Source organism: Leptonychotes weddellii, chromosome 4 (genome assembly GCF_054177405.1).
Source record: "Leptonychotes weddellii isolate Sample4059 chromosome 4, ASM5417740v2, whole genome shotgun sequence".
NCBI lineage: Eukaryota > Metazoa > Chordata > Mammalia > Carnivora > Phocidae > Leptonychotes > Leptonychotes weddellii.
In genome coordinates, this window is record NC_138372.1 from 28,379,654 (window position 1) to 28,406,344 (window position 26,691).

The 26,691-nt window shown below is 41.4% G+C and overlaps 2 long non-coding RNA genes across 2 annotated transcripts in view; both read left to right on the forward strand.

Moving 5' to 3' along the window:
* The window catches only part of LOC145721245 (uncharacterized), a 210,988-nt gene that overhangs the window by 182,140 nt on the left and 2,157 nt on the right, over positions 1 to 26,691 (forward strand). The gene's annotated exons all lie outside the window — the stretch shown is intronic.
* On the forward strand, positions 11,192 to 26,444 carry LOC145721244 (uncharacterized). The gene is made up of 3 exons (XR_014144828.1): positions 11,192 to 12,913; positions 16,285 to 16,463; positions 25,114 to 26,444. It is a non-coding gene; the product is annotated as an uncharacterized LOC145721244 (long non-coding RNA).

A 26,691-nucleotide genomic window follows, 5' to 3' on the forward strand; every position in this document is an offset into this window, starting at 1 on the left:
GGTGGGGTGGGAGGAATGGGGTGACTGGCTGATAGACACTGGGGAGGGTATGTGCTCTGGTAAGTGCTGTGAATTGTGCAAGACTGTTGAATCTCAGATCTGTACCTCTGAAACAAATAATGCAATATATGTTTAGAAAAAAAAAAGAAGAAGATAGCAGGAGGGGAAGAATGAAGATGGGGAAATCGGAGGGGGAGACGAACCATGAGAGACGATGGACTCTGAAAAACAAACTGAGGGTTCTAGAGGGGAGGCGGGTGGGAGGATGGGTTAGCCTGGTGATGGGTATTAAAGAGGGCACATTCTGCATGGAGCACTGGGTGTTATGCACAAACAATGAATCATGGAACACTACATCTAAAACTAATGATGTAATGTATGGTGATTAACATAACAATAAAATTTTTTTAAAAAAAGAATCCTGTGAATTCCCAGGAATTATAGCCTCATGTTATCCCTCCGGGTTCCAAGCATCACAAAAACTACTCACGTCAAGCATTTGTTTGAGTAGTAGGTGTTACAGAAGATTAGGGATGCTGGGGAGCAGGGAGAAGATGAAGGAAGTGTTTACACTGAAGTGATGTACGCTTAAACTTTGCATAAGGGAAAATTCCAATGTTGAAATTCTTTTCAGTCATTTCTTTTTTTTTTTTTAAGATTTTATTTATTTGACAGAGAGAGAGAGAGACAGTGTAAGAGGGAACACAAGCAGGGGGAGTGGGAGAGGGAGAAGCAGGCTTCCAGCCGAGCAGGGAGCCCGATGTGGGGCTTGATCCCAGGATCCTGGGATCATGACCTGAGCCGAAGGCAGTCGCTTAACCAACTGAGCCACCCAGGCGCCCCTTCAGTTATTTCTTTACATAGTGCTTAAAAGAAGTCAATTTAATGACTAGAGAGATTTACTTATTATTTATTTATTTATTTTAAAGTTTTTTTTTTTTTAAGATTTTATTTATTTGACAGAGAGAGACAGCAAGAGAGGGATCACAAGCAGGGGGAGTGGGAGAGGGAGAAGCAGGCTTCCTGCAGAGCAGGGAGTCCGATGCGGGGCTCAATCTGAGGATCCTGGGATCATGACCTGAGCTGAAGGCAGATGCTTAACGACCGAGCCACCCAGGTGCCCCAAGATTTATTTATTTATTTGAGAGAGAGAGAGAAAGCGAGCAGGGGAGGGGCAGAGGAAGAAGGAGAGAGAGAATCTCAAGCAGACTCCTCCCTGAGTGCAGAGACAGATGCGGGGCTTGATTTCAGGACCCTGAGATCATGAGCTGAGCCAAAACCAAGAGACTGATGCTCAACTGACAGAGCAACCCAGGCACCCCAGCTTCCAAGTTTTTAATTGTTCCTGCTTAGGATATTATCTCAGGCAAGGCTGGAGTCTCTCGGTCCCAATCCAGATTCTTGGGAAAGGGACCAAGTCTCAGCTTAGGTCAGATCTTCATCATTGGCTGCAGCCGGAAAAGTGAGACCACGCAGTCCCAACCATACCCACCCCTGTAACCAGAAGGTGGGCCTGGGAAGGGGACAGTTCCCAGACAAGGGAGAGGTGACTGAGCCACCCAAGTGCCCCATGACTAGGGAGTTCTGTTTGTTTGGTTTTTCTTGCTTTTAACCTTTGGCCAAATTTATATGCTTGCAACTACATTGAGAAGTTAAAAAATTAATTGGTTGATCAATTAATTATGCTACTGGATAAATATAGAAATAAGATTGCAAAATGAAAAAATAATAAACTCATTAAGAAAATTCTTTTCAGTTATCCTGCCATTCTCAGTGACATTTAACCCCCTGTACACCCAATGCTCCAGAATTTTGCTGGCTCCTATCTCTCTCCCTTTCCTATCTCCTCTTTCCTCTAGAACTGCCTTTTGTACTCCAAATTTGTCTTCCTCTATTATGCAGAGCAATTTAGTTCTCCTCAATTTTGAATATGCAATATGGATATCTAAACCCATCCAGTGGGGGTCTTATAGTTAATGGAATCCATCTTTCTTTTTTTTTTTTTTTTAAGATTTTATTTTGAGGTAATCTCTCCACCCGACATGGGGCTCGAACTCATGATCCCAAGATCAAGAGTCACACGCTCCACTGACTGAGCCAGCCAGGCACCCTGGAATCCATCTTTCTTTTTTTGGGGGGGGAAATCCATCTTTCTTATAATCATCCCATTTCATATGATACAATTATAAGAACCTAAGGGGGAAAAAAATGTTAGCTTTATCTGACCATGCAGTTTCCTGGTGAACCTCCTGGACAATGTGATACTTAATAAATAGGAGGCATAGAATATTAAGTAAAGTTAGAAGCAAAGTGATTTTTTTAGCCAGATTGAAAACTTGAGTTGTTACCTTGACCTCCACATTGCTGGGACGTGTGGAACATTCTCATACCTAGTATAGTCAGGAATATATTGATCCTAAATTAACTTGATCTTTAAATAGAAAGTAATAAGGGGCACCTGAATGGCTGAGTCAGTTAAGTGTTTGCCTTCAGCTCAGGTCATGATCCCAGGGCTCTGGGATCAAGCCCCAAGTCAGGTTCCCTGCTCAGCGGGAGTCTGCCCCTCCCTCCCCACTCATGCTCTCTCTCTCTCTTTCTCTCTCATGCACTCTCTCAAATAAATAAATAAAATCTTTAAAAATAAATAAATAAATAGAAAGTAATGAAATTTTTGATTTGCCACTCCCTGAAGTATGGAAGATGTACAGTTAGGTTTTGTGGGGTCTGAGGATCATATAGTTTTTATGGGGTGCTTTCAAAATGGTGGTTCTTAAACACTGAAAAAGTATTATTAAAGATGTAACTCAGCAAGACTTCAATGTCCTACTTTGGAGATGATGAAACTGAAGGGTGCAACACCTGGGAAGGACTACCACTCGTCCAGTTATTTTGTACAATTTTGCCTCAAGATGTAGCTACCCAAGTTAATGCAAATCCAGAGTGTTTTGATCATCCATGACTTGGGGGCAGAGATCAAAGCAAAGGGTCTCACTCTTAGTTCCGTTTATTTAATAAGTCAGAGAGTCTACTGTGTTCCAAGAAGTTCACATATATCCTGCCAGGACTTCGGTGAAGCTCAGCTCTTACGTTGGATGGCACAGAGGCGGGCCAAGTGGAACTACCTACTACAAACTGGTCTCTTGCTGGTCCATGGAGAAGAGATGATTCAGCTGACATATAGTTTCATAGTTAAGATATTTAGGATTATCTCTTTCAGTAAGATCTCATGGTGGTCCATGCAGTTGGCAATTTGCCAGGATTCTTTGGAAGGGCAAAAAGCAGTTAAAGTTGAGTTAAGGGTGTGGATGTTGAGTGACTTGGAATGAGTAGATTTCAGAAGGTTTCTCAGGGGGTCAGCAAAATAGAAGGTCCCAGGGACATGGCATTTGCTGCTCTTTTCTCCCAGTTCCTCATTACCAACATCCTGAATCTCCTTTTTCTGGTAGCTGTCACAAAACCTGGGGAGAGGGCTTATAAACTTGATTGCAAACGGTGGGGTTCTTTTTAAGAAAAATAATATGTAAGTATGAATACAAAATTAGACCCTTGGAAGGGTCTCATGCAAGGAAGGGGTCCTAAATCTTAAGCTTTATCAGCTTCATGGTAAGTATGCCTCTCTACCTGAGATTTAGAAAACCTTTTTTTGCCCACTGTATTTCTGGCCATTGGTCCTTCTGGAAGGCATCATTGAAAAGGATCAAAATCCACCATATTCATTCCTGCTGAGTGATGGCATAACATCAGCAAAGCAACCCTGGGTCATCATAGGAACCAGCCTTTCACTAGCTCATCAAAGGTCAACTTTGCAATGAGAGAAGCAAGTAGAACAGCAGGAATCTATCTGGAAAACATCAGGTTATTATGACAATTTTTCCAACATTCTCATGCTGATTGCTCAGAGGTTGTTTGCACTGGCTGCTCAATGAAGTGTGGACAAGAGCCAAGATGATTAGGTCAAGATTTGCTATTTATAACTTCCTATAGCAGCAACACCTCCCTCCTTTTTTTTTTTTTAATTTCCTAGGAATGGAACATCACATCATTTTTGTGAAATGGTCCCTAGCTATCTACAGTGTAGCCAGGGATGACACAAGAGGCTAAGTTTTCCAGATACCTTTTACATTAGCCCATTACATATATATATAATGGGATCTGATTTATATTTTGGAAAAGTTCCATCTGGCTGTTGAGTGGAGAACTGATAGTGGGGACAAGAGTGAAAACAGGCAGATGAGTTAGGGCTCCATCACAGTAGGCTAGGTAACAGATGATGGGACTTTAGACTTGGTAGATAGGGCTTCAGAGAAGAGATTGGATTCTCTAATTTTTTTTTTTTAAGTAGGCTCCACAGGCATGTAGCCTAATGCGGGGCTTGAACTCACGACCCTGAGATCAAGACCTGAGCTGAGATCAAGAGTTGGACTTAACTGACTGAGCCACACAGGCCCCCCTCGAAATCTTTTGAAGAGAGTCAACAAGACTGCTAATGAATTGGAGTGTGAGAGCTGGGGGATGGGAAGAAAAAAGGATTCACAGTTGTTTCTTAAGGGTTTGACCTGAATACTAGATAAAATTTCAGAAAAGGGAAAGATGGGGCAAGTGCAGGTTTGGAAAAAAGAATCAAGAATTCTCTTTTGATCATGTAATTGACCAAGTCAAACTCTACAGACTAGGGGACAACTCTTCTAAACAATACAAATTTTCAATCACTCAAATATCCATCCATTAAAGAACGATTCTACAAATAACAATGCAAAATTTGTTTACATAAATAAATGTTGTTTCTTTTAGCCTGACATGGAGAAGTCTATGTCTGTCAGTGTTAACACTAGGTCAGCATAACCAAATTCCACTTCCTCTAGAGATTTTCAAGGTTTTATAAAAAATAAATGTAAGAAGAAGTAAAACTCAAATGACAACCATGTTTGCAGGCCAAACACTGGTAGTCTAAAAGGCAAGTATCAAGGTCTAATTATCAGCAACAAACAATTCTGAAAGAGAATCTTGTTAAAGGAGGAAAGTCTTGGGGCGCCTGGGTGGCTCAGTCGTTAAGTGTCTGCCTTCGGCTCAGGTCATGAATCCAGGGTCCTGGGATTAAGCCTTGCATCGGGCTCCCTGCTTGGCCAGGAGCCTGCTTCTCCCTCTCCCACTCCCCCTGCTTGTGTTCCCTCTCTAGCTGCCTCTCTCTCTCTCTGTCAAATAAATAAATAAAATCTTTTTTTTTTTAAAAGGAGGAAAGTCTTCTATGTGCCTTCTCATTAATCAATTGATTAATTAATGAATGTAATAATCTCACATGCAAACAAAAAATGCACTCAATGCCTTCCAAAAGGAGAAACCCATGTCCAGTTATGGCATTCATTCCTTCCCTGCTTGCATTCATGCCTTTAGCAAACATGTAATAAATGTCCATTATAGACCAGGCACAGTGCTAGATTGTGGGAACATAATTATGAACCAAACATCCTCCCTGTCCCTATGGAGCTTGCAGTCTAGTGGAGGAGATGGAAAAGTAAACACACAGGGACTTCCAACTTCAGCAATCTGAAACATAAGAAAAACTGAAAACATTTATATTATAAACACTTAGAAATCCTGACTAAAATTTAAGGAAACTCGTAACTGAATTGGTAAGATGAAAGAGAAATCTTCAGCGTCCAAAGTGGAAAGAGAGCTGAAAACCAGAGTAGTAAGCATAAGAGCAGATGATGTAGCTACCCTGGGGGAGGACTTGATCCCAGTAATCAAAAATATTCTAGGATCTATTCAGTGTGGCAGAAGACTATACAAGGGCATGAACACCTGAGTTGAGAACCACTGGGTGCTACCTGAAGACTGTCTACCACAACCCACCTGGCAAAGCACTAGACCAACAGCGTGCTGGCCAGTGAAAGAGAATACAGATGGGCAGGGGAGGAGAGAAGTCATAAAAACCATAATCAGCTCCGTAAGTGGGAACTGCTGTCCGTACTTGTATTTCCTTCCTTGCTGTGTCATGTATATTTTTTCTCTTTTATTGAGGTATAACTTCGTGAGATAATAGAATATATGTATCTGTCTCTGCCCCTGGTTCCTGGCACAGAGCTCCTAAAACCCTCCTAATTTCCTCAGTGATAAGAGCACTAGGAACATCTTTTGTTCTAGCATTTTGTCTTTAACTCAAGTCCTGATGCAAAGTCCCTAAATCCCTTGGAATTTCCCGGGTGGTAGTAGCATCTTTTGTTCTAATGAGGTGACTCTGGTGGGCTCCTGGTTAGCAGCTGGTCATCAGATAAACCAAGTCATGATTAGAAGCTTAGAATTTGGGGCGCCCTGGGTGGCTCAGTCAGTTGGGCATCTGCCTTCAGCTCAGGTCATGATCCCAGGACGGATCGGGCTCCCTGCTCAGCAGGAAGCCTGCTTCTCCTTCTCCCACTCCCCCTGCTTGTGTTCCCTCTTTCGCTGTGTCTCTCTCTGTCAAATAAATAAATAAAATCTTTAAAAAAAAATCCCAATAGTAGTGTAGGGTTCAGAGAGCATCCAGGTTGCTGAACATGTGGAGGCATGCCCAGAGGGGCATGGAAGCCCTGTGCTCCTTCCCATATACCTTACCCCACATATCACTTCCATCTGGATGTTCATCTGTGTCCTTTACACACCTTTTATAATAAGCTATTACACAGCAAGTAGATGGTTTTCCTGAGTCCTGTGAGCCTCTCTAGCAAATTAATTGAACCTGAGGAGGGGATCATGGGAACCTTTGATTTACAGCCAGCTGGTCAGAAGCACAGTGACAACCTGGGTTTGCAATTGGCATCTGAAGTAAGGGTGGGAGGCAGTCTTATAGGACTGAGCCCGTAACCTGTGGGATCTGACACTGTTTTCAGGTAGAGAGCATCAGAATGGAGTTAAATTGGAGGATGCTCAGCTAGTGTTGCAGAAAAAACCCCCACCTGGTGTCAGAAGTGCTATGAGTGTGGTAGTCATATGAGAGTAAAGGGGAAACACAGGAGGAAGATGGGGTTTTTCCTTCTTCAATTTACATCCAATAATATACAGAAAGTCAGATATATTTAAAAGTAGTTATCCTTCTCTTCCCTATTCCCTTCCCCTAGAATTGTGTACGGTGTTCGTTGGCAATGTTTAAATTTGTCATTTTGTCCACAAGTTTCAAAGTATGGAGGGGGATCTTGATAGAACCAGGGAAGGAATGGATGCCATAACTGGACATGGGTTGTATCCTTTTGGAAGGAGTTGAGTGTGGGGTTTTTTTGCTTGCCTGTGAGATAATTATATTATGTCAGGCAGAGGCATTTAAAAAGTTGTGTATGGTATGAAAAAAAGTGGGAGGACGTTGCTTGGCAACCCGTGGTTGGAATGCAAGGACATCTGTTGTTTTTCTCTATCAGCATTCTAGCTCCTTCTTTTGGAGAGTGTCTCCTCCCCCACTGCTTGCTGGCTTGGTGGGCTGTCAGTCATGGTTCTCTTTCCTTCCCTAGTCAGAGGATGGCATCAATTCCCAACTAGGCCACTGGGAAGTGCTTTCTCTGGAAGAATATTTTAGTGGGAGACAGGAAGAACAGAAAACTCTTAGAGCTGATTCATTCTGGGGCAGCATCCTCAATAGGCTTTCTATTAACTACATATCCAGAACTGCCCTAATTTCTGAATATCTTGATACCTGGTTCCCCAGACTGTCTTTTGATTTTGTGAATTTTCACATTTTCTTTCAATAAGTTCCTATATGTTCCCCCTTAAGTTAACCAGAGTTAGTCTCCATTGCTCATAGACAAAGGACTTTAGTTAGTAGTTAATCCCTTAGCATTAAGCTCAATTGGGAGGGACCCATGGCAAAAGGACTCTAAACTCGGAAAAAGTACCAGAGATAGCAAAAAGAACCCCCCCTGAGATGATATTTAGTGACCTAGCTTTTTCAACACATGCATAAAGCAATTTTCTCCCAGACTACCTCCATAATATCTGGATGGGAATGGTTCCTGGAAGGGTACCAGTAGTTTCAGATACATCATATTCAGAACCACCACCTAGGGTACAGCCTTATTGGTTTTGCACTACCAAGAAACTCCAGGGAGTGCCACTCACATAGATTATGAAATGAATGGTGCCCTTGGTGTAGCATAGTGCAGTGACCTGGTACTCCCCTCTTGTGGTCCCTGTTGCTGGATTTGGCTTTTTGTGCCAGCCTCATGCAGCCCCCTTCTCGAATTTTTCCTCAAGTGCACAGTTGAGCTTCCCTGCAGTCAGTCAGGGCCATACCGATCCATCAGATGGCATTCAGATGTGTCTGAATCAAATAGTGGACAGAAATCAACACTGTTTCTCGGGAGGTTCTTTTTTTTTTTAAGATTTTATTAATTTGACAGAGAGCGAGCACAAGCAGGGGGAGTGGCAGGCAGAGGAAGAGGGAGAAGCAGGCTCCCCACTGAGCAGGGAGCCTGATGTGGGGCTCGATCCCAGGACCCTGGGACCATGACCTGAGCCGAAGGCAGACGCTAACCCGACTGAGCCACCCAGGCGCCCCTTCTCGGGAGGTTCTTAAGAAATCAATGGATATAGGGGCGCCTGGGTGGCTCAGTTGGTTAAGCGACTGCCTTCGGCTCAGGTCATGATCCTGGAGTACCGGGATCGGGTCCCGCATCGGGCTCCCTGCTCAGTGGGGAGTCTGCTTCTCCCTCTGACCCTCCCCCCTCTCATGTGCTCTCTCTCTGTCTCTCAAATAAATAAATAAATAAAATCTTTAAAAAAAAAATCAATGGATATACTGAATGTTTGTGTTCCCTGCTCCCCATTCATATGTTGAAGCCCTAAACCCCTAGTGTGGCTGTATTTGGAGATAGAACATTTAAGGAAACAATTAAGGTTAAATAAGGTCAGGAGGATGGCTCTCCTGTCCTGTTAGGATTAGGGTCCTTATAAGAAGAGACACCAGAGTACTCGCATCATCTCTTTCTCTCTCTCTTCTCTCTCTCTCTCCCCCTCTCCCTCCCGAAGAGCATGCACTGAGGAAAGGCCATCTGAGGACATAGCAAGAAGGTGGCTGTCTGCAAGCCAAGAAGAGAGTCTCAACGGAAACCGAATCAGTTGGCACCTTCAACTTAGACGTTTCAGCCTCCAGAACTGTGAGAAAATTAATTTCTGTTTTTCAAGCCACCCGTCTATGGTATTTTGTCAAGGCAGCCTGAGCTGACTAAGCTTTAAATAGATATGTGGAGGTGGAGAGAAGGGTATTAATGAATTTCACTTATGAGAAGCACTGACTCCCAAACTGTATCCCACCTAGCCACCTTGCTACATAAAGAAGTTAAAATGAATTTATTGTCTTTTTGTTTGTTGTGGGGGAGAAGAGATGAATGAAAAACATGGGAGAGAATAGAACCAACTCTCTGTTTTATGTTTTCTTTAACATATAATCCACAAATACCTTATCACTATAGCAAAGTAATTTCACATCACCACACAGACACACACACACACATTAAAATAGAAAGAAATTAATCATTAGGGAAATGCAAATTGAAACCACAATGAAATACCACTTTATACCCACTAGGATTGCCATAATCAAAGACAGACAATAACAAGCGTTAGAGAGAATGTTGAGAAATTGGAACCCTGATACATTGTTGGTGGGAATACAAAATGATACAGCTACTGCTGAAAATAGTTTATCAGTTGCTCAAAAAGTTACACATAGAGTTGCCGTATGACCCAGAAATTTTACTCCCAGGTATATACCCCAGGAAATTGAAAAAACATATGTTCATACAAAAACTTGTACATAGCATCACTCTTCATAAGTCAGAAAGTGGAAACAACTCAAATGTCCATCAACTGATGAATAAGTAAACAAAATATGGTATATCCATAAATGAAATAGTATTCACACATAAAATGAGTAAAGTAGTAATATATGATGCAACATAGATAGACCTTGAAAATATTGTGCTTAGTGAAAGAAGCCAGACACAAAAGGCCACATATTGTAGATTCCATTTATATGAAATGCACAGAATGGGAAAATTCATAGAGACAGAAAGTAGATCAGTGGTTGTCAGATGCTGGGTGGGGGCCATGGGGAATGATGACTGCTAAAGGGCATGGGGCTTCTTTTTGAGGTGAGGGAAATGTTCTGGATATGTGGTGACGGTTGCAAGGCCTGATAAATACATTAAAAATTACTGAATTTTGGGGCACCTGGGTGGCTCAGTCGTTAAGCGTCTGCTTTTGGCTCAGGTCATGATCCCAGGGTCCTGGGATCGAGCCCCACATCGGGCCCCCTGCTCTGCGGGGAAGCCTGCTTCTCCCTCTCCCACTCCCCCTGCTTGTGTTCCCTCTCTCGCTGTCTCTCTCTGTCAAATAAATAAATAAAATCTTTAAAAAAAAAAAAAAACTACTGAATTTTGTATACTTAGAAGGGTGAATTTTATAGTGTGTAAATTATATCTTAATTAAGAAAACGAAAAAGAGGGGCACCTGGGTGGCATCTGACTATTGGTTTCGGCTCAGGTTGTGATCTCAGGGTCCTGGGATCTAGCCCTGCATCAGGTTCTGTGCTCAGCAAGGAGTCAGCTTGGGATTCTCTCCCCATCTCCTTCTGCCCCTCCCCCCAGGCACATGCGCTCTCTCTCAAATAAATAAATAAATCTTTTTTTTAAAAAAAGAAAGAAAGAAAACCAAAAAGGATAGCAAGCTGACTTCTATACTTCTACACCTTGGACAATCAGCCATCCAGTAACACCATTCAACTTTGTGTTTACTACAAAAATGTTAAGAAGGAATTACTCAGAGGGGCGCCTTGGTGGCTCAGTCGTTAAGCGTCTGCCTTCGGCTCGGGTCGTGATCCCAGAGTCCTGGGATCGAGCCCCACATCGGGCTCCCTGCTCCACGGGAAGCCTTCTTCTTCCTCTCCCACTCCCCCTGCTTGTGTTCCCTCTCTCGCTGTGTCTCTCTCTGTCAAATAAATAAATAAAATCTTGGGCGCCTGGGTGGCTCAGTTGGTTAAGCGACTGCCTTCGGCTCAGGTCATGATCCTGGAGTCCCTGGATCGAGTCCCGCATCGGGCTCCCTACTCGGCAGGGAGTCTGCTTCTCCCTCTCCCACTCCCCGTTTGTGTTCCCTCTCTCGCTGTGTCTTTCTCTGTCAAATAAATAAATAAAATCTTTAAAAAAATAGAAAATAAAAAAATAAAAATAAATAAATAAAATCTTTAAAAAAAAAAAGAAGGAATTACTCAGAGAACAAGGAAAAAGAGTTGATTATAAATTATGAAACATTAATTTAAAAAATATATATTGGATAGAAGGCTAATTATAAATGCATTATAAGAAGTTGCCTATGATTTTTGCTGTAGCTTGTTTGTCCTGGATTCTAATTCTCTGCTATTCCCAAATAAACCCATTTTTACTGGTTTGAAAAAAAGAAAGAAAAGAAAAAAATAATAAAAAAGAAAGTTCTACAAAATGCAAACAATACCTAAATGTATAATATAGAAAGTTAAAGATTCCTAAATACTGCTGTATGAGTTAATGTATACTAGCAGTTTAACAAACCCTGAGATCTCAGATGCCTAATAAAATAAAAAATATTTTTTCCTTCTGATCATTAAACTGCTCTCTTCTAAACAATGATTCAGGGGCCCAGGCTCCTTTCATCTTGTGTCTCCATATTGAACACAGACCTTCCAAAGTAGCCATAGAAGGAGAAAGAGCATGGAGAATTGTCAATTCTATTGGCCAGATCTCAGGCACGTGTTCATTCCTATCTGAAAGGGTGGCTGAGAGATATAAGCTAATGGGTGTCTACAAGGAAGAGGAAAGAGATTTGATGAATTATTGACCAATCTCTGACACACCCACCCCATGGGTACCTCTGTCAACAGTTTAGAGCAAAGTCCTCCAACTTTTTTTGTATGTATATATGTATTAATATATAACAGTACATTTTTTATGATTTTATTTTTTTAAAATAATCTCTGCACTCAATGTGGGGCTCGACTTACAACCCCAAGATCAAGAGTTGAATGCTCTACTGACTGAGCCAACCAGGCATCCCTACAATGGTATTTTTTAATGAAAATGGAATCATACTATGGATATTGGATACTATGCATGGGTAGGTGGATTCAGATATAACCTACACTTCTTTCACTGTCATCAATACACATTCAGAATTTGGAATACACGAATTCAAACCTTGGTAACCTCAAACAGACATTGCACACTATTGTTCAGATGTTTTTCATGCTGGCTACCCAGCACACTCTTTCACATGCTAGCCTGTGTGTGGCTAATCCCAAGTAAAGAGAACTGAAGGGGGGGGTTCACAGTTCTTGTTGAGGTTCATTTTCCTTTGGAGTTGCCTTCTTTACTCCTTCAAAAGAAAAACTGACACTCTGGCATTTTATATTATCTGTTATTTTTATTTTAACCTCAGATGCAGTTAATCATTTTCCTCATTTCATGGCACATTATCATCATTGGTGCATGCAATGTTCTCTCTATATATATTCCCTTTCATTCCATAATCACTTCCTTTCCTACTCCATAGACAACTACTGTAATTTTTGTTTGTGTTTGATATATAGCTTCGTGTTTGTGTTCTTGCAAAACAGATATTGTTTTGTGCCTATATATTTTACATTTGCATAAGTGGTTTGTGTTTATAACTTATTCTGACTTGTTAAAACCAGCACTGTGTATCTAATTCATTGCTCCCAACTGCTATATAGTACTCTTTGGTGTACATTCACTACATTTTATGTATTTACTCTTCAGATGACAGAAATTCAGATGGTCTCCACTCTTCTGCACCACAAGTAATGCTGCAATGAACATTCTAGTTCATGACTCCTTAAGGACTTGTGTGGGAATTTCACTGAGATACAGACTTGGGAGCAGATTTGCTGAGTCATTAGGTATACACATACACTATTAAACTATGTGCCACCATATTGTACTCTAGAATAGTTGCACCTGTCTTTTTTTTCTTTTTAAGATTTTATTTATTTATCTGACAGACTGAGCCACCCAGGTGCCCCTGCACCTGTCTTTATTCCCATCATGAAGAGTCCCTATTTCCTCAACAAAGCTCACCATTATCTCCCTAATTTTTGCTGTCTGATTAGATGTAAAGTAATATCTCATTGTTAATTTATATTTCTCTGATTATAATTTAGTTTAAATATCTCTTCATATGCTTATTACTCTTCTGATTTTCCTCTGCTGTGTATTGCCTACTTACATCCCTTTCTATTTTTAAAATTGGAGTTGCTGTATTTTTCTTGTTGATATACAGGAGTTCGTTGTCTTTTCTAGATCAGGGATCAGCAAACTATGGCTCACAGACCCAAACTGGCCCACTTCCAGTTTTGGTAAATAAAATTTTATTAGAACAGAGTCACACCCATTCACTTTCTGCCTGTGGCCGCTTCCCAGCTACAACAGTAGAGTTGAAAAATTGTGTCAGAGAACAAATGGATCACAAAACCAGGCTAAAATATTCACTGTTTGATTGTTTATGGAAAGAGTTTGCTGAACTCTGCTCTTAGATAAAAATCTCTTACTGGCATTAGACAATGAAAGTATCTTTTCTCATTTTGTCATCTGTCTTTTCACTTTGCCCACACAGTCCTTCACTGAACCAAAGGTTTTGATTTTAATATAATCTGATCCATTCAAGTTGCACTTTTCAGAGTTAAAAATTTTTTCTCCCTGCCCTTAGGTTACAAAAGTTGATTTTGTAGATAGTCTCCAGGGATGAACATGATTCATTGCCTCCCTGGCATTATCCCTCCCCTTGAACCTGGAATGGACTTAATGACTCACTTAATCAACAGAATGCTGACTTGCTTAATCAGTAGAATGTAGAGGAAGTACTGTTCTGGGACTTCCTCCGATCATAAGAAACACTGTAGCTTTCATCTGGAATCTTAGAATGTTTTTTCTTAAGATAGTCCCTCTCAGAACCCAGTCATCATAGTGTGAGAATCCCAAACCCTGTGTATGGGCTACCTGTAGGCACTTTGATTGACAGACCCAACTAAGCTCCCAGCAGAAAGCCAGCATCCACTTCCAGTTATGTGAATGAGTCAGCTTGGATATCCAGCCCAGTCAAGGCTTCAGATGGCTCCAGTCCCACCTACTATCTGAGGGTAATCATATGAGACACCCCAAATGAGGACTGCCCAACTGAGCTCAGTCAACCCACCAAAGCATAAGGGATAATAAGTTATTGTTTTAATTAGTAAGTTTTGATGTGGTTTCTTATGAACTAATAGATAACTAGGACAGAAATTGATACTAAAGTATTATGCTGCTGTGACAAAAACCTAAACCATGTGGCAATGGCTTGGGACCAGTAGTGGCTGGAAGCTGGCAGGGCCTCAAGGAGACTGTTAGTGATATTTGAAGGCAAGAAAGGAAATTGTCATTGGAGGTGGGAGAAAGGCAACTCCTGTAATGCAGTAGTAAAACACTCAGAACAATGTCACTTGGGGGCTCCTGGGTGGCTCAGTAGGTTGTGTCTGACTCTTAGTTTCGGCTCAGGTCATGATCTCAGGGTCATAAGATCAAGCCCTGCATCAGGTTCCGCTGCTGAGCATGGCCTGCCTGAGATCTGAGATTCTCTCTCTCCCTCTCCCTCTTCCCATCCATCCCCCCCACCCCCCACGTGCTCACTCACTCGCTCCCTAAATAAATAAATAAATAAATAAGAATGTCATCTGTGATAAAACACAAAATAAAAAGTACACTTAATGTATGGGTGAATTTGGCTAAGGAGATCCCTAGGCAGAATGTTCTAAGTGCCAACTGGTTTCTTTTAGCTGTCTATGATAAGGTACAGGAAGAGAGAGATAAGCTAAAAAGGGAACTGTTTAGCTTCAAAGAGTTTAGAGGGTATGTGAGGGGCTCAGGACAGTCTTTCTAGCCATCAAAAGTTTCTCAAAGGAAGAATACTCTTAAGATAAAGATGGAGTCGAGAGTGCAGTTTTAAGAATTTTTGTTAAGATTTTAGGAAGTTTTAAGTACACATTTCATAGATCCACTCAAGTAAATGAAGTGGCCTCTAAGAATGTTAAAATACCTCTTACTGGGGCACCTGGCTGGCTCAGTCAGAGAAGTGCACGATTCTTGGTCTTGAAGTTGTGAGTTTGAGTCCCACGTTAGGTATAGAAATTACTTAAATAAATATTTAAAAAATAAATAAATAAATAAATAAAATCCCTCTTACTCTTTTTCTTACTAGACAAGAGAACTTTTAAGAATCTTAAGGGTGTTGGGGCACCTGGGTGGTTCAGTTGGTTGAGAGTCCAACTCTTGATTTTGGCCCAGGTCATGATCTCCAGGTTGTGGGATTGAGCTCCATGACAGGTCTGGGCTCAGCAAGGAGTCTGCTTGAGATTGTCTCCCTCTGCCCCTCCCCCAGAGTGCATGTGTGCTCTCTCTCTAAAATAAATAAATAAATAAAATAAACCTTTAACAAAAAAAATCTTAAGGGTGTTTTTCCTTTAGTATACTGAATCTCAGACCAAGGTAGAAAGGAGCTTCACAAAAACATAAAATGTAAGAGAACTACATTGTGGAAACACCACCAGCTTCAAGTGAAAAGGACAGTTCAAAATGAAAAGAGCCCTGGAAACTCCCAACTTTCTATGGGTAAGAAGCAGTCTGTGAAGTCTACACAGCAGCAAATATGAGCCATTTCCTTTTTAAAATTTTAATTCCAGTATAGTTAGTGTACAGTGTTATGTTAATTTCAGGTGTACAATATGGTGACTCAACAATTCCATACATCACCCAGTGGAATATGAGCCACTTCTTATGAGAAAGGAAGGATGAGGGGCACCTGGATGACTCAGTGGGTTAAGCATCTGCCTTTGGCTCAGGTCATGATCCCAGGATCCTGGGGTGAGCCTGCATCAGGCTTCCTGCTCAGCAGGAAGTCTGTTTCTCCCTCTCCCTCTGCCCCTCCCTCCTGCTTATGCTCTCTCCCTCTCTCTCTCAAATGAATAAAGTCTTAAAAAAAAAGAAAGGAAGGATGACTCAAAGTGAAGAATCACGAATCCACAAAGCAGCTCAGAGCCACAAAGAATCATTCCCAGGAAGCAGGACTGAGTCACAATCAAGTAAATAGAAACATATTCATGGGGTTTAGGGGTTTCAGAATTGCATGGGTTTCAGAATTACTACGAAACACTGACTTTTTCCTATCCTTCCCCACCTCTTTAAATGTTTTTTGCATTATCCTAACCCCATAACACCAGTGTATACTATGTTTGTGTTGCAGACAACTTGATTTATTCATTTCACATATCTCCAGATCAAGAGGAACCACATCTGAAGAGTCTCATCTACAACTCGACTTCATTTAGAGGATGAGGTCCTGTACATTGAGCTGACACCATAATGTGATGAGAATGTCCTGGCAGGAGGTTGAATGTATTTTGCATATTTGATGGATGTGAGGTATGTTGGCTAGAGGGTGAGCTGTGGTAAATAGTTTTTTGTTGTTGTTGTTTTGTTTTGTTTTGGTAAATAGTTTTTAAATATGTTACTCCATCAGTCTCCGTTTTATCTGTAGTATGTCTTCTTTTTTACTTAAAATTTTTTTGTTCCTTCTCTTCATCATTTCACTAGAGTTTTGTCTCTTTTATGACTTTTCTCAAAGAATCAGCTTTTGCCTGTGCCAATCTTTTTATATCTTTTTATTTTTTAAAGATTTTATTTATTTATTTTTGAGAGAGAGAGAGAGAACAAGGACAAGTACAAGCTGGGGGAGGGGAACAGGGAGAAGCAGACTCCCAGCTGAGCAAGGAGCCTGATGTGGCACTCGATCCCGGGATCCTGGGATCATGACCTGAGCCGAAGGCAGACACTTAACGACTGAGCCACCCAGGTGTCCTGCCAACCTTTTTTTATTTTATTTTATTTTTATTTATTTATTTATTTTTTTAAAGATTTTATTTATTTATTTGAGAGAGAGAGAATGAGAGAGAGCACATGAGAGGGGGGAGGGTCAGAGGGAGAAGCAGACCCCCTGCCGAGCAGGGAGCCCAATGCGGGACTCAATCCAGGGACTCCAGGATCATGACCTGAGCCGAAGGCAGTCGCTTAACCAACTGAGCCACCCAGGCGCCCCTGCCAACCTTTTTTTAATCACATGTATTTGTTTTCTATTTATTTAGTTTCTCCTCTTATTTTTATATCTCATTACTTCTATTTTTTTGGATCAGTTCTGTTGGTCTCTAACTTCTTGAATTTAACACTTAGCTTTTTATTTATTTATTTAAAAAAATTTTTTTAAGATTTTATTTTTAAGCAATCTCTACACACCACCCCAAGATCAAGAGTCAGTTGCGTGTTCTACGAACTGAACCAGCCAAGCACCCCAACGCTCAGCTTTTTAAGTAATTAGTTTATCTTCTAATGTGAGCACTCAGGCTATGCATTAAGCACATTCCATAAGTTTTAATATATCGTATTCTTTTTTTAAAGATTTTATTTATTTATTTGACAGAGAGAGACGCAGCGAGAGAGGGAACACAAGCTTGGGGAGTGGGAGAGGGAGAAGCAGGCTTCCCGCTGAGCTGGGAGCCTGATGCGGGGCTCGATCCCAGGACCCTGGGACCATGACCTGAGCTGAAGGCAGACGCTTAACGACTGAGCCACCCAGGTGCCCCTAATATATCGTATTTTTTAAAAAGATTTTATTTATTTATTTATTTGAGAGAGAGATCACAAGCAGGGGGAGGGGCAGAGGGAGAAGCAGACTCCCCACTGAACAGAGAGTCCGATGCAGGACTTGATCCCAGGACCCTGGGATCATGACCTGAGCCGAAGGCAGACATTTAACCGACTGAGTCACCCAGACATCCAATATATTGTATTTTTTAAGTCAGCTCTAAGTATTTTCTGATTTCCTATATGCTGTCTTATTTGAACAGTTTAGCAGTATGTTTTAATATTTCCAAACATACAGAATATTTTAAGGTGTTGCTATTATTGTCCTCCAATTATGAGGTAGACACACAATGTGGTAAGTAAAATACTGATTCTTTGGTATTTGAGACTTGTTTTCAACAAAGGTAGAGCATGGTCTAGAGTATGGACAATATTTACAAAAGCTCCATGGAAATGCTTGATGAAAATATATACTCTCTAATATTGGGTAAAGTTTTCTAAATAAAAATATATTAAATCAAACCTTAAAACAAAACAAAACAACTGTCGTAATTATATGCCATCTGTGACATCTTTTGCATGGTATGATCTAGTTTTTTCATTCTTTGTTAATGGGATATGAAGTATTTGAAAATTTTATGGTATAGGCATTATGCTTGATTTTAACTATAAATATGTGGAGTTTTACACCTAATAGTTCATCAGTATTTTAAGATACTGGTATTTGATATTCTCTTTTTATGAACAAATTGATTGCAATTTTTAAGCTAGAACATTGCAAAGTTGTTCAGAAAGTTATTACAGCCATAAAAAAAATTATTACAGCCATGTAACTTTGAGAGATTTTCAATACTTAGAATTATGTACAAATTGTTCATAGTGTCTGTGTTCTGATCATCAAAAAAATAATAAAATACTGATTATGAAAAAGTAAATGTTAGCATAAAAATAGACTGAGTTCAGACATGTGTACATGAAGATTTTAGGAATGACAAAATGGTATTTTAATTCAGTGAGGAATGTGTGGTTTATTTAGTAAAATTAATAAATGGCACTGGCACAATTAGCCAACCACCAGAAAGAAAGTAAGATTGGACTCCCAAACTCACTACATTCAGAAATAAATTCTGGGTGCATTAAAGTTTAAAGGTTAAAAAAAATAAAATTTTAAGAAAATATTTTGGACTCTAAACATATAATTTAAGATTTAGAAAGACCTTTTAAACAAGAGAAAAGCTCAGAAGATCAAGGAAAAGTTAGGTTTATTTGACCTCAGCAAAATCCATTTTTTTTAATAACGGAAAAGATAACAAAGTCAAAGGATGAATTGGAAAAATGTTTGCAATATATGGAATTGAAAAGGGATTAATACCTGTAATATACAATAAGAGTCTCTAAATTAATTTAAAAAAAAAGAGACAATTCAACCATTTGCAGCAATGGGAGCTATAGTTCATACCATTAACCTCCCTCTTCTAAGTTTTCCTTCAATAAGAGAGGCCTGGAAGGAGGAGCTGCTTTCCAAAGATGTGTGGAAGATTGGATCCTGAGCAGTGCAAGGGACGGACTGTGTGCATGAGCTCTTAGATATACCTTTTAGAAAAGAACTGCTGTGAAGAGCTTAGGTAGCTGACATCTGCCAACTGTCATACTGTTGGGATTTGCCACGACATTCATGCCAAGGCACACTCTCCCTGGATTAGTCCCAGCTGATGACTAAGCCCAGTGGGCATACTGAAGCTGGGCTATTTCTCCCTCTTGTGGGGCTGTAATGGGAAATAAGCCTGGCCAAGTCTTCTTCAGAGCTTCTCTGCCCCGCTTCAGAAAATGCAACTCTGAAGCATTTTCTACCCAATCTTTCTGTTACAGATGTAGGTCCCACATCATGGTCTGAAGATTCTTCCTGTCTACTCCTACTTCCTCTCATCTTTATCTTTCACAGGCATTGCCACCTTGGACTTCTGATTCCATCCTTGTCATCTGCTTCTGAGAGGACTCAAATTTATACAGCTTCTAAATTTGGGAGGTGATTCACTATGTAGCAATAATGAAACAGTTTGGTATGGATGTTGCCATAACAAAAGCCTAAAACATTGGCATTGGCTTTGGAACTGCATGGCAGAGGGCTGGAAGGGCCTTGAGGCTACCCAGTTGCTAACTGAATTTTCTTATGAGAAAGAAAGGATGATTCAGAGGGTGGAATCAAGAGCCCAGACACTGGAGCCAAAAACCACAGTGAACAAGAATGAGTCTCAGGCAGTTGGACTAAACTCTAATCAACATATGCTTGTAGGATTTCATATTGGCTCTGTTGTGTACCTTCCATTTTCCTTTTTTTTGAGAGAGAGAGAGAGCGCACATGTGCGAGCAGGGAAGGGCAGAAGGAGAAGGAGAGAGAATCTTAAGCAGGCTCCACCCTCAGTGTGGAGCTGGACATGGGGCTCGATCTCGCAAGTCTCAGATTAAGTAACATTTCCTCAGGGCAGCCTGCCCTAATCCCCCCTCTCCCCCGAGATTAGGTCATCTCACTGTGTTGTGTATTTCCTTAACCTTCTGAACTTCTCTGACACAGCACTTTGCTTCTGAGTCTTGTAATTATTTAGTGGACTATCTGTTTCATGTCCATCTTCCCTACTAGGCTCCATGATGACAGGCTGTACCTATTTTATTCACCATTGTGTCCACAGTGCTCAGTAGTACCTGGCATGTAGTTAGATGCGCGCTACCTATTTCTGGACTGGCTGACCATCAGGGAAGGCCCAAGTAGCACTGGCCTTTGGGCACAGGCTAGAATTGCCTAAGGCTACACTCCTCACCTCTTTCCTCCCTTAAGGGAAGTTGTAAAGGCCAGGAGAAACAGAAGTACTAGATGGCTTCATGCACTGTCCAGGACAATATGAAAGAATATGCATCACAATTTTACTTACTAGAGTGAAAAATTAGGAAAACCTCAACAGCCCTAAATGTCCAGTAATATGGGAATGGCTTCATACATTACACCAGTGGTTTAAAAGCACTATCTAATATATCCAAACCTTCTTTTTCTTTCTTTCTTTTTTTAAGATTTTATTTATTTGACAGAGAGAGACACAGTGAGAGAGGGAAGACAAGCAGGGGGAGTGGGAGAGGGAGAAGCAGACTCCCTTCCAAGGAGGGAGCCCGATATGGGGCTCGATCCCAGGACCCTGGGACCATGACCTGAGCTGAAGGCAGACACTTAACAACTGAGCCACCCAGGCACCCCTATAATCCTTATTTTTCAAACAGAACCTGACATCGGGGCCCCAATAGGTAAAATGCATTAAAAATGGGACTATTCTAGTTGAATGAGGAATGGGGCAGAGTTTAATCTTTTAGGCCACCCCAGCTTTCCCTTTCTCTTCCCCTCCCCCATTTTTCTGTCCTTCCTCCTCTGAGTCTTTTTTTTTTTTTTAAAGATTTTATTTATTTATTTGAGAGAGAGAATGAGAGACAGAGAGCATGAGAGGGAGGAAGGTCAGAGGGAGAAGCAGACTCCCTGCCGAGCAGGGAGCCCGATGCGGGACTCGATCCCGGGACTCCAGGATCATGACCTGAGCCGAAGCCAGTCGCCCAACCAACTGAGCCACCCAGGCGCCCCCTCCTCTGAGTCTTGAAGGCTTTCCAATTCCTAGCTCTATTCTCTCTTTTAAAGCCAAGACATCGTTTCCTTTTAGGCTTCCATGAGGCATTCCTAAAAGCTTTATTGTGTTGTTGTTAAACTAGCTCAAGTTGGTTTTCGGTTACTTGTAATTAAAACGAAAACAAAAACAAAAACCCCTAAATAATACTGTTGTAGCTTGAGATTCACTTACGTAATGGAAAGAGAATGGGGTTTGGAGTCAGAAAACTGGTTTCAAATCTAGGTCCTGACTTTGCGCAAGTTAACCATTTTCAACTCAGTTTTCTCATCTGCAAAGGGGATTATACTTAACTTTCGTGAATTTTTTTAAAACCCAATACTAATATATTAAAAGACCAGGTATTGAGCAGGCTTTCAACAAATGTTAAATAAATAAGATTAAAGTCTTTTTAGAAGTCACTCCTACTCCCTCCAACTTGAAGCCAAAATTAGCAAGGCTGCCATCTTGTGGCAATTTACTGACACGCTCACTGTCCAATGTCATTTAGCACATTTGAAGCAAGATGTTCAAGAACCTAAAGCTAAATAAAAGGATGGCAGACAGGGCGCCTGGGTGGCTCAGTTGGTTAAGCGACTGCCTTCGGCTCAGGTCATGATCCTGGAGTCCCGGGATCGAGTCCCGCATCGGGCTCCATGCTCGGCGGGGAGTCTGCTTCTCCCTCTGACCCTCCCCCCTTTCATCCTCTCTCTCATTCTCTGTCTCAAATAAATAAATAAAATCTTTATTAAAAAAAAAAAAAAGGATGGCAGACACACCAGAGGGACACTGAAATGAAACTAAATAATAACTAAAGACATGAGACAAGGGTAATTCATCAGTGGAAAGAATAAGGAATAGAGAACCTAAGAATGAACTTTTAGGAACTGTCACATGCAGCAGAGAAGTTAGGGAAAGGGACAGAAAGAAATGACTGATGAAGAAGAAGTGAGTAACTTCAGTTCAGTGTAACACTCAAGCCAGGGTTGAAATATATAAATATATAGCTATAGATATAGATATTCATGTTGCCAGCTAGCCTGTTAACTTTTTTCCCCAGACTTCAAAAGCCATTAACTAAAGCCAGCTGACACCATAATCCTTATAATACTATTGCCACAAGCCATTCAAATGTTACCTCTGTCTCTTAAGTCAACGCTTCACCTTTCTTATACACCTTATTACAGTATGCCACTGGTGAGACTTTTAGTAATTATGAGGCTACTGCATTGTCAAGGGTTATCACTACTGCATGAATCACCAAGAATGGGGTGCTCATTGAGGTCTGATCCAGTTCTAGAATCCTATGCTGAGAATCTGCTTTCTTGGGTCACTTCTTTTTTTTTTTTTTTTTTTAAGATTTTATTTATTTATTTGACAGAGAGAGACACAGTGAGAGCTGGAACACAAGCAGGGGAGTGGTAGAGGGAGAAGCAGGCTTCCCGCTGAGGAAGGAGCCCGATGTGGGGCTCGATTCCAGGACCCTGGGATCATGACCCGAGCCGAAGGCAGATGCTTAACGACTAAGCCACCCAGGTGTCTCTCTTGGGTCACTTCTACTACCAAATCTTTTAGACTTAATTTCCCCCAAAAGCAGAGTCTGAGACAAGGGCGTGCAAACAGGTAGTTTATTTTTAGGAGTGATCCCAAGGAACAGGAGTCAGAGAGTAGGAAGGGTAAAACAGGCAAACCAGGAAAGCCAATCCAAGGACGACTGATCCAGAAGGTCACTGCTTTGGGCATGTGGATGTCGATTCTGCTGGAAATACTCTGCAGCACTGTAGAATGTGCCTCATAATTGTCCAACCAGGGAAGGAAGAGGGAATATTTATGCACTGGCTCCTGTCCTTCATTGGTCAAGGGTTTCCCAGTTGCTGGTTAACTCCTTCGAACTCTCAAGTTGGCACTTTTAGGTTGACACATGTATCAAAATCACAGTGCAAGTTCCCACAGACAACCCACGAGGTGAATTCCATGAAAGAAGCCCTGGGGCAGAAAGCAAGATACTTGGAGAAAGCAGTGGAAGCCAAGGGCTGTTAGGTCACACCTGCAAGCACCTGGTAGCCACAGCAAAGGCTGGAGTAGAAAGGTGCACCAATGGGCACAAAAGGTGCCCAATCCATGGCCATAAGTAAGGGACAACACCTTACGAGACTGAAGTTCTACAGGAAGCGCTGTAAATTGTGCACCGGTAAACAAATGTGCAGTAGCCTTTCACGTAGAACAAAATAGATGGAATGCAGGAAGAGAGGGTAAATATGGAGTGGCAATTCTGTCCTATCTAACTGACTCTTAAATGTTGATCTTCATGTCTCTGTGATTCTGACCATGGCTCTTCACAAGTTCTATTACCCAAGGGAGGCATGCTCCCACCAGAGGACATGGGAATACTTCCACTGGACTGCACAGTAAGGCTGCCATTTGCCAATTTGGGCTTGTCTCGTCACTAGGTAAGAGATAAAAAAGAAAAAGTTAACTTGGTGTTCTAGAGGCAGCTCATACAGGTTTGCAGGAGTTGACTGGGTGCTTGTGTCAGTTTCCTACTGTTGCTATAAAAAATTACCACAGGTTTAGTAGCTGCACACAAATTTGTTAGAGTTCGGAAGATCAGAAATCGGAAGTGTGTCTTCTGGGGCTAAAATCAAGGTGTGAGCCCAGGTGTGTTCCTACCAGAAGCTCTGAGGAAAATTGGTTGCCTAACTTTTCCAGCTTCTGGAGGCTGCCTATATTCCTTGGTTGTATAACTAAGACTTCTGCTTTCTTGTAACATCTCTTTCTAACGCTGACTTCCTTTCCTGATAAGGTTCCATGTTGATTGCATTGGGCCTACCTGGATAATCTCTCCATCTCAATATCCTTAATTTCATCACATCTGCCAAGTCCCTTTGCCATGTAAGATAGTATATTCACAGGTCCCAGAGATTAGGATGTGGTCATCTTTGGAGAGCCATTATTCCATATACCACAGTGCCTTTTTCTCAACTCTATATTCAGTGACATATTGTTAGTTAAAAACTGGCCATGGTGGGAGTATTTATACTACAGAAATTGGCAAATGCTACAAATCTGGGCTTGGAGAGCCTATTGTTAAACTTTACATGCATGTCTTGGATTATGATGGTTGGCTCGGGTGAATGAGCCTATTATCAAGGCAAAGGAGAACTGTCACTATACTATAGGAAGGGAGGATTAGGGATATAATTCAGGGGATCCTTAGCGGTCCTCCTGCTCCTGCCATGTTTAGTGCAGAATGTTATGGGAATATTTTACAGGCAGGACAGGCAAGACCTCCAATCCCTTAGGAGAGAAGGTCTGAGTCACCTATAGAAAACTCATAGTCCTGGGCCGCCTGGATGGCTCAGTTGGTTAAGCATCTGACTCTTGATCTCAGCTCAGATCTTGATCTCAGCGTCCTGAGTTCAAGCCCCACGATGGGCTTAACTTAAAAAAAAAAAAAGGAAGAAGAAAAACCTCACAGCCCCAACTACAAGCTATGTGATTATATTCTAGTTCACGCAATGTAGTGGAAGTAATATATGCCACTTCTTGATCAGATCCTTGAAGACCGCAGCATGCTTCCTTCATGCCCTCTTTCTTTTCCAATCGCTGTGACCCTGATGAACTGAAGTGCTGGTTGAAGACAGAGAATGTGGAATGGGTAATAGATATGTAAAGTCATGAAGTCAAAACCATCAACTAAGACCTTGTGATTGCTATAGAAATGTTTCTTGCCATGTCAGTTCAGTAGTTACATATTGTATCTAATTTTCTTCTCCTTTCCACCGCAACATATATAGGATGTACTATGTTGTGGTGGTTGACTTTAAAGATCAGTCCATAGGCTGAGGAACACTGAGGAAGCATCATTATGGAACTAGCAGAAGACACACATTATTTGGATATCTTGGACTTGGAGCTGGATGAAGTAACTGATGAGAGTTTTGTCAATTCCTTTTTTGGGGGGGTAGAGGGGTGAGTACGGTGATGACAATTTAGGTTATAAAAGGTGTTTTACTGAGGAGTTTTGTTTCATTTTTGAAGTGTAAGTATAGAAAGAAGGGTATATGTTGATGTTGGGCCATTCCCGGCATTTATTATAGTGGACATCTATCATTCCTACTGGACACTCAGCATCTGCAACCCTTTTATATATTTGGGTAACATCCCAGACAGAGAGTGCCCCTTACAGCATCAAAGCCGACAATGCTATCACTTTCTTAGGGTTGCAGAGCCAGCTAATCCCATTCTCTTTAGTATGGGTTCCATGAGATAAATGACTCTGGGATAGGGAGAAAAGCCAGTAAAGGACTCATTAATGAGTGGGTTACTGCTGTGGGCAGCTGGGGCTTGGTCCTTCTGGGGACCCTCAGAAACACTGTGAAATGTGCACCTTGGAAGTATCTCTTTGAGGGACCAGGAAGCTGAAATGTTTGTTGACTGTTGGTTCTGGCTATGAGATAGAAAGCAGGGTATGCTTTGTGGAGTTCCTCAGGAAACTAGCTTTCCAATTTCAGATGCTGCACCTTCCTCTTCCTTTTTCCTCTTTCCTTAAACATGATGTGATGGCTTGGGCTATGACAGCCAACTTGCAACTCTAAGGATAAGTCTAACTGAATCACAGAGGTATCAGCTGATTTTACTGAGCCAGTAAAATTGCCTACCTCTATTCTTCTTGGGAAAAATACACTTAAGAAAAAAGTCACCAAACTCATGTGTCCTGTTGTCTACAGCCAAAACATTCATATTCCTTTCTTTAAAAAAGTATTTTATTTATTTATTTGAGAGAGAAAGAGCATGCACATGCAAGAGATCACAAGCAGGGCGGAGGGGTAGAGGGAAGATCATGACCTGAGCCAAAGGCAGCCCCTTAACCGACTGAGCCACCCAGGCGCCCCAACATTCATATTCTTAATTGATTTATCTAATCTTACTTGCAGCCAAGGGCACAGGTCCAGACTTTGAATCAAAAGGTAGCAATGTAAAGAAGCAGACACTGTGGGGAAACTTTCTGGTGATGGGGCAGTAACAGCAATGGCTCTGGTAGAACCATCCAGACCTTGTTTTGCTTTCTGGTGGCCTTCACCAGGAACACAGACAATAGACTATATGTATTGAATAATAATTGTTACTTCTCGGGTGCCTGGGTGGCTCAGTTGGTTAAGCGACTGCCTTCGGCTCAGGTCATGATCCTGGAGTCCCTGGATCGAGTCCCGCATCGGGCTCCCTGCTCGGCAGGGAGTTTGCTTCGTCCTCTGACCCTATCCCCTCTCATGTGTTCTCTCTCTCTCAAATAAATAAATAAAATCTTAAAAAAAAAATTGTTACTTCTCATTCATATTTACTGTGAGCCAGATGTTTTATAAATTCTCTCCTAA